This window comes from Silene latifolia, chromosome 10 (assembly GCF_048544455.1).
Source record: "Silene latifolia isolate original U9 population chromosome 10, ASM4854445v1, whole genome shotgun sequence".
Classification (NCBI taxonomy): domain Eukaryota; kingdom Viridiplantae; phylum Streptophyta; class Magnoliopsida; order Caryophyllales; family Caryophyllaceae; genus Silene; species Silene latifolia.
Genome location: NC_133535.1, coordinates 77,294,232 through 77,303,606, shown reverse-complemented (window position 1 = coordinate 77,303,606; position 9,375 = coordinate 77,294,232). Strand labels below are relative to the sequence as shown.

The 9,375-nt window shown below is 34.7% G+C and overlaps 1 non-coding gene across 1 annotated transcript; it reads left to right on the top strand.

Annotated features, from left to right (window-relative positions):
- The first annotated feature begins 8,418 nt into the window (after nucleotides 1-8,418).
- Nucleotides 8,419-8,525, top strand: LOC141609716 (small nucleolar RNA R71). The gene has a single exon (XR_012527633.1). It is a non-coding gene; the product is annotated as a small nucleolar RNA R71 (small nucleolar RNA).
- Nucleotides 8,526-9,375: the final 850 nt, after the last annotated feature.

The following is a 9,375-nucleotide window of genomic DNA, read 5'->3' as shown; positions in this document are numbered from 1 at the left end:
GCACGGTATGGCCGATGAAACCCTTATCAATATAACTTGGTGGATTAACGTTTTAATCGATTCTACTTTTAGAACTCTTGGTAGATAAAATTACTCTAATAATTATCTTTAGCCCAAAACACATCCGACAAGGGCACGGTATGGCCGATGAAACCTTTATCAAAAACTTTTGTTGAGTTCAATCCAAATTTCGAATAAATGTGTCCATGATCCAAATACACATCAATTTAGGCACGGTATAGCCGATGAAACCCTCATCAATATGAACTCGGTGTATAGACATTTATCACCCACTTCCCCTACGTAACAAGGTTTGTACCCCGGTAGGGCCGAGTGCACTCCCTCGCGAAATAGGTTTTCATGGTTTCTACTATTTGGTAAGGCTATGTCTCAATTAATTGTTTTAGCGAGAGGTCATGTCAATTTATTATCTATCACGTTTTAAGTGAACTAAAGCGGTAAACTACGATAATTTTAATTGACACGGTCGATAAACTCGATAAAAAGACAATGCATGTTTTAGTTATGGCGATTTAGCGATGCATGCGACATATAAATAAAATGCAAAGCATAAAAACAAATCCTAGTATGGCCTTCCTAAAATAGAAAAACTATTTAACTATTACATATTCGGAAACCAACTCCATTGGTCCCTTGAACTTCGGTTGTGGCACGCATCTCGAGGTAACACCGTCTTTATGTATCGCCATCTTGAAGAAATCCGTCTTGGGAACTCCGAGAAAAAAAAAATTACATAGCAAATTACATAATTTCCTATTATACATTTGTAACTAAAATAAAATAAATCTATTAAATTGCAAAACGGTGATACGAGATCACAATAAATTACAACCGAATCGATATTCCCATACATTTCGGGCAATACCAATTAAAAAACTAAGGCCATACTAAGTAAAATTACATAATTCAAAAATTACATAAAATAAAATTATGACAATCATAAAGAAAATGCAGCATTATAATATGTATGAACATGCCCAATTATATGCTAAATCGCCTTTAAGTAGCCAATATCGTATATTACTCGGCTTTTACGGATTTGCGTGATTTCAACATTTTATAATCACAAAAATTACATAAATTCATATTTATGCATAAGTTAATTACCCTAACCTCTTAGGACTCAAAATTTAGTCTTCACTAATTATTTGACCATAATTAACTCATATTTCTAAAATTTGTTCATTAATGGACTTAAAATTACAATAAAATGCTATAAACTTCAAAAAAAAAAAATCACAAAATTTCAAATAAATTCAAAATTTGAAATTTAAACTCATGAGCATTCTGGAAAAATACCATGACACTCATAATGTTCAAAAACTTATGTTAAAAATTTCGAAATTATCCGGAAAAACAATGTTGCGGTTTATCGGTTTTAACTAAAATAATCATAAAAACATGTGAAAAATTATATACATCAACTTTTCAATTTTAGATCTGAAAAAAAATAATAAAATGCAACATATAAAGTTTTTCCTTAGTCATATAGTATGTTTTAGCAATTTTTCACTAATTAAGTCACTATTTATGCTATTTTTCATCAAAAATCCATAAATCATGCATGAAGACTTCATTATAGCCTATTATTTTACACACATCTGGTAAAATTATATGTGACAACATACTAAATTTCTATGACCAGATTCGAAATATTTCTCATATTAACCTATTTTTCATCTAAATCCGATTTTTATCATGAAAAATCCATTTTTCGAGCATAAGAACTCATAAAATTATGAAAATTTCCAGATCATCTAAAAATACTATATGGGAAAACATATCCAAAAACCACTGGAAAATTCGAAGTTTAGCTAATTTTCGTTCAAAAATGATATTTTTATCATAAAAATCACATTTTAATGCCAATATTATATAAATTGAACAATAAAATCCATAAATTAACCAAAATATCCTAAATACATTTTAGGATCAGAAACTTTAACATGCAAAAATTAATTTTGTGATATATCATAATAACACAAATTATACAAGTTTTATATGTTAATCTTTATAACTCGGAAAAACTTTTAACCGATTTGCATGCAAACAACCATGGCTCTTGATACCGATTGAAGGAAAAGTAGATCTAAATACTCAACATATTCATATATGTTTTATTTTAATTTGTCATAAAATTAATGGTGATCTTATGCATGCAAACTTATAAACAAAATAAGGAACAAACATTCATTCTTACATTGGAAATTCGGTTTATATGGGCACAAGAGAGATCACCTTCTCTCTTGTTCTTGAGCTTCCAAATATTGGATGAACAAGGTTCAAATTAGAACCTCTCCCAAAAGCATATACCCAAGATAACCCCTTAATAGATTAATATTATTAGATCTAGAATAATAATAATCTTACTAAAAATTGACCCAAAATATTTTTGTGCTCTTGAATTTTCGGCCAAGAGGAGAGGAATTTTGGAGTAATTTTATCTCTCTAAAATACATTTGTTTTAGATGTGTTGAATGAATAATACACATACTAGTTTTCAAGTAGTGTTGTAGTGGAAAAATTAAGCAAAAACTTTAGGCCTTTTTCTTATGGTAAAACCGAAAATGGGGAAGGGAGAAGACCCAATGCATGCTCTCCTTTTTCTTTTCAAGAGAAAGCTATGCATGCAAGGATAGAGGTAGGCATTATAATTGTGTTTTCCACTTACAAATAATCAACACAATTTTATCCTAATACCCCCTCCATTTCGGTATACACACATAAAATGGATGAGTCCATTTCATTTGTGATTTTGTCAATATGTCACATGTGACACATTTTATGACACCTTATTTATAAAATGTATTTTTAACCATTAAAAATCAACATATTAACAAAATATGTCACTTATAAAATTAACATAGTAATTCACAATTACTTGTACCAAAATGGTTTACCAATTTATAAATCATAACATCTTGCATTTATATATAATAAATTATTCATTCCGTTTCAATTGTTTCCGTAAACAATAATTTCATCTAAGTAACAAAACAATTCGATTACTTAGACCGTATCTTATTATAATCAAATATAATAAGACACGTAAATATTACTTCCAAAATCGTCCGTCAATTTTAGGTAATTTAATTAACTTGTATCGTCATACGATCAATTAAATAATCAATTAAGAGTGTTACCCTTTAGGTATGACCTAAGGGGATCAACTGATCACCACCGTCGCACGACAGTAATGTCAAACTCTAGTCAACCAATCATTACCGATATGTGTGGACCAGTTGACTGTAAAATATTACATCCCACATGTATTCTTAAAATGAGATTTAATAATGATATTTAAATCATGTGATCGCACTATTGTTGAGGACACATTTCCCAACAATTTCCTGCTTCTTAATATCCTTCTTTATGCCAGATCCAGACAGCTTATCAGAAGGGCCAGACTTCATACCCTTTCTGTTTCCAAACTTACCCTTAAATTTCCCGCTTATATGATGCACATGATGTGCCTGGGATAAGCAAGTACTCTTACTTGAGGCATCAGCCTCATCTTTCTGTTTGATTCTTGCTGCTTCCTGAACTAGTTTATTGGTTAATTCATTAACACTCCAAATTTCCTTAACAGTGTTGTAATGAAGATGGAAAGCATCAAACTTATCAGGCAAAGAGTTGATGATAAACTGGGCGAGGAACGGATCCTCAACTTTTATGCCCAGTTTTCCCAACTTAGCTGCCAGATTCGTCATGTGTAACACATGCTGCTACATGGTGGTTACACTCTCATTATACTTAGTAGTGGTAAGTTCAGACATAAGCCTTCCAGCTACCGCTTTATCGATAGTCTGAAAGCGTTCCTTAATGATTTCCATGTACTTGCTGGCTGTGTTACAACCTGTCTCCGAAATGGAGGACTTAATGTTTGGTGCAGTGGTAAGACGCAAAAACTTTAGGCAAAGACTATCAGATTTCTTCCACCAGTTATACTCTTCAACTACTTCTTTACTCGCATCGAAAGTTTGGTTAATTTGGAGCCGGCCCGATAAGCACTTGATCGAGTTCAAGGATCCCTAAATAGAACTCGAGATGCTCTTTCCATTATGAGTAATTAGTACCATCAAGTTGTGGAACGACTTGGACACGATTATTGAGAGAGCTTTGCAACGGATCGCATTATGAACAATGCTCAAAACATTAGGCTTTGAGTTTAACACACAATAACAATTATGACTAAGACTTGAAACTTAAATGAGTAACTCATAAACATTTATTAGGCAAGTATAGTATCTGTGGACAACCTACACATGCTTAATTACAAAATAGAGTATACCCTCCTTAATGAGTGTTTCACTTTAATGTCAGTTTACATGTGGGTAAAACCTTAATACAAGTTACTTTACTCTCCTTAATTGGTGTTTTACTTTAATGTCAGGTTACCTGTGGGTAAAACCATAATACAAGTTACTTTACCCCATTAGATGCTTAGTCGGAAATTCACTACATAATTTGAGTCCACTGTGGCGAACCTCAACCTAATGTGAATGTTCAATATGATTCCATTATGAGATTTGATCGCGTACGAGATGAAATCACTGTGGTGAATTTCAACTTGTCATAATGCGAAAGTCTCTTACATTCGATATCAAATGATATATTTACACAAATAATATGTAGGCTTACAACAACAATATGATAATTATATTAACTTATGTACTTAATAACATAAATATGTCACGAGCATACATAATCAAACATAAGGTATCGTAAACTATAATGCGAGAAGGAACTTATTCATGCTTAAGAGCTTCGATCTAGTGAAACATTAGTTCGATCGAGAACTATTATGAATAAAACAAAAAATCATAATTTTTAACCAAAAACGTCCTGAAACTCAATGAAGACGTCAGAATTAGGCTTAAAAACGCTAACCCTGTTATGCAGTCTGGTTTAGAACGCCGTTTACACTCGAAAAACGTTATTATAACATCAAAATCCGACACTCAAAACTGATGAACAATAACTTTCTGCGTGAATAGTGCTCGTGAATAGTGCTGTCGGTGAACAATGTAGATGTGCGAAAAAGAACCATAAACAATAAAATACAAACATCATAAGAATTGAAATAATTCGATTAGAACATCATAAGAATTGAAATAATTCAATTAGGGCATCATAAGAATTGAAATAATTCAATTAGGGCAGCATAAGAATTGAAATAATTCAATTAGGGCATCATAAGAATTGAAATAATTCAATTAAGGCAGCGGAAACAGTCATAATTAAACATTAATTTCATTCTAAAGACATAATTGAAACACTAATCAGAACTATAACTGCAATCACAATCCTGCTCTGACACCACATGTAAACATAAATTTAGAGGATCTTGATTGCAGTGATAATTACAGATGAGTACTTACGTGGAGTAGTCATTAGATCTGATAAGGAGATTCCTTGAAATCAACAAGAAGATAAACTCCAATCTTTTGCCTTCTCCTGCCTTCCTTATACTCTAATTCTCTTCTTGTGTGTTTCTATTAATGAATATGAGTTAGGTTAAAACCACAAACAGGTGTAGCTTTTATTATATAGGTGGCAGGAGGGAATAATTAGATAAGTGGGCCTAATATGTTAATGGCCTGTAAACATTAACCGTAATCCACTTAGTCTATTACTCCGACTAAAAACCCGAAACATCATATTTAGCTATTATCTATTAGAGTGAATGACGTCAGTAATTAGGTCCACATAATAGAGAATTAATATGATAATTCTTACATAAAGTAGTCTTGCCGTTAATTATCTAATCTAATTTAGTCTGGCTTTCAAATAGCTAAGCAAATGTACTATTCAATTTCCAAGTGTCTGATCGTATGACAAAAACAACTTCTTTCATATTGAAGTACACTGGTAGTGGTAATTAACGTATTTGAGTTACATAGTAGCAGAAAAAACATGTTAAAGATGGATTTTCATGTGAGTAGCCAACTAGATGTTTAACTGGATTTTTAGAATATAGAATTCAGATACTTGTCACCCCGTCGGCCTATTTTGTTTATTTTAAATGAATATTTGGTTCATATTTTACATGTTTAGCTCTGCCTTTATTTGACTATAGAGTATGTGGTAATCTTGTGCAGACTTGCCAGAAACCACATTTTGGAGCCATGGCAATAAGGATTTGGATCATTCAGAACATGTGTCGTAGAGCTGCTGGTGGTCACGTGTTTGCTTATTGTATCTCTCTGAATTAATACGATATTGAAGGTTGTATGTTTAAAGTGTGTAATAATTAATTGTCTATACTCTATAATGCAGACACTTCTATGAGATGTGATAAGATTGACTATGCAGTGTTGCACACTTTCTGATATAGTCGTTTTTGGTATCAAACTTTGTGAATTGATTTTTTATATTTATAAAAGTCAACTTTTCTGACGGGAATTCCGTCAGAAATATTGACTTTTCTGACGGAATTTCCGTCAGAAAAGTCAACCTTTTGTTGACTTTCTACCAGATCTGGGAGAGAAGCTCTGACGGATTGTCCGTCAGTTTTCAGGATTCCAGACGAAAATTCCGTCAGTATTGCTTTTGCAGCAGGAGCTGAATCAGGGGCTCCTACACCCAACCTAAGCCAGGACACCACATCTGCACCACCACCAGAATAGCATGTCAAGAGGTTCACCAGGTCCAGCTTTCAGCTGCCAATATGGCTAGCCAGGGTGAGCGTAAACTATGTCCAGTAGGAGACCCAAGCATCCAAGCCCAGCCAAGCAAATGCAATGAAAATTCAGCACAAAAAACAAGCAAGAAGAGCCAGACACATGTTGTTGAAAAGGGTGATAAAGCATAAAACAATCTTTCCATTTCTGGCGAGGCAATTGTGAGGCTGTAGCAGAAGGACAACTGCACCATTTTATCGGTTATCCTCAGTCTTGGACTGAGACGAATAGAATGGATGCATAAATTATTATTGTTGGATTATTGTGGTTGTTTATTATTGGATTGGATTATTCGTATTGGCATACTATTTTATCGGTTATCCTCAGTTTTGGACTGAGACGACATTTGTGTTTATATTGCGGGATATGAGATTGTTATGAGATTATCCCCAGTCTCGGACTGGGATGACAATGAGTTATGAGATATTCTCAGTCTCGGACTGGGACGACATTTGTGTTTATCTCCGGGCCAGGAGTTGGCGGGACAACGGTGTGGTGGAGCCTCGGGCAGGGACCGGGACGACTAGGGTGAATATGATGGAGAAATGGTGGTGGTATTTATTCCACGTGTTTACATCTGTTAAGTTTGTATTTTAATGTTGTGTGATTATCCTACTCAACCTCGTGGTTGACAGTGTATTTGTGAACACCTGCGGTGAACCGTTTTATGGGGAGCAGTTTTGACAGGTACTAAAGATTAGCTGACTTGGGAGCATTGGGGTGAGAGCTCGACTTGGACCGTAGTTGAAGTCTAGATCACATAGAATAGTTATATCACTTTATTTATTTCCGCTGCAAGTTGTAATAATTTATATTAAGTTTTAGTTGGTTAATTTGCAATAAACATGTATTCACTAAAGTTTTAATTTAAAGTAATTTGGTTTGTTGTACTTTGTTATTCACTACCTCGGGAAACCGAGATGGTAACACTCTTACTTGAGATGTCTAGCTAAAGACTCCTGGATAAATGGGGGTGTTACACAATTGCCCAAGCCACCCGAGTTTGAGCATTGCCATAACCATTTTTATTTATTTTGAGGGCCTCCGTTTTCATTTTGCACAGGGCCTTCGAATTATTCGAGATGCCCCTGGTCATTGTATTGGTTGTAGGAAGGTTGATTTTGAACTTGGCTTTGGTTGTAAAAGAGTCTTTGAGCTTGATTTCTCATTGGAGGCGGGGTGTATGTTGGTTGGGGGTTTTGAACATTTTGGCTCTTGTATGAAAGATTTGGATGAAATTTCGTATTCTCATTATAGTAGTTGGAATAAGGGGTAACACTCTTGTATGCTTGGAAAGCATTCACTTGTTCATTTTTCTCCTACATTCACTTTGCTCATGTCCCAAAGTTCCACAACTCTCACATACTCCACTTGGAATTGAGGATGATGCCACCATAACATTGACATGTTGTTTGGGTGATTTGGAAGCTTCATCAAGCTTAGCTATGGCCTTCTCAAACTTCAAATTTATGGTGTCGATATGAGCACTTAGTTGGCACCCAATTGCGTGATGGAATCTACCTCATGCCTTCCTCCTCTAGTGGCCTTTCGAGGCCTACTATATTGGGAATTATGAACTGCCATCTCTTAGATTTTGGCCCATGTTTGATTGTTATCAACTTCGATAAACATCCCATTGGATCCCATATTGAGAATATTGCGGGAATCTTCATATAGACCATTCCAAAATTGTTGCATAAGGAACCACTCACTAAACCCATGGTGTGGGCAAGAACGACAAGTGTCCTTAAATCTCTCCTATGCTTCATACAATGATTCTTCATCCCTTTGCTTGAACCCGGTGATTTGGGCTCTCACCATATTGGTCTTCTCCGGAGGATAAAATTTCTTGTAGAAGGCAAGTGCTAACTTCTTCCATGAATTAATACCAAGGGTAGCCTTGTCTAGGCTCTTCAACCATTTCTTTGCGGTACCGGTCAAAGAAAAAGGAAACAATACCCATTGGATTTGGTCTTGAGTAACTCCGGTTTGAGAAATTGCATCACAATAGTCGCAAAAAGTATCCATATATGAATGAGGGTCTTCACTAGGCATCCCGGCCTCCAAATTGAATTCTCTCAACTAATTGTATGAATGCGGATTTGGCAATGAAATTACCTGTTAAATGTAGTGGTGTAGGAGTACCATTTGGTAGGTTCTCCTCGGTTAGTACGGAATGTGTTGAAAATTTAGGCATTGTGGGTTGATTTTGTGGTTGGTTTTGAATTGAGTTATCCTCTCCTTCTCTTGCAAAAGGGTTGACAAACTCAATGTTATTTGGTTGTATGTCCACAATCTCACCAATACCAAAAACTCTTGAAGTACCTCTAGCAACTCTTCTATTGTTGGTTAAGGTCCTTTCAATCTCAAAATCAATAGGTAATAAATTACCTTGTGATCTCCTAGTCATGCAAAATATCAAACAACTCGAAAACAATTAGAACAACCTTGAGGAGATTGACGTCCCCAAGGTAAAGAAAGACACAACTAAAAATAATTAACGAAAATCAAATCAATTGAACACTGTCCCCGACAACGACACCATTTTTGGTTCATATTTAAACTCATCATCAAAAGCTATCCACCAAAACAATATTTATAACTTCACAAACTACTCTTAGTAAAGAGGTAAGTAAAGGTCGGATCCCAAGGGACGGGTATTGATGTAGGA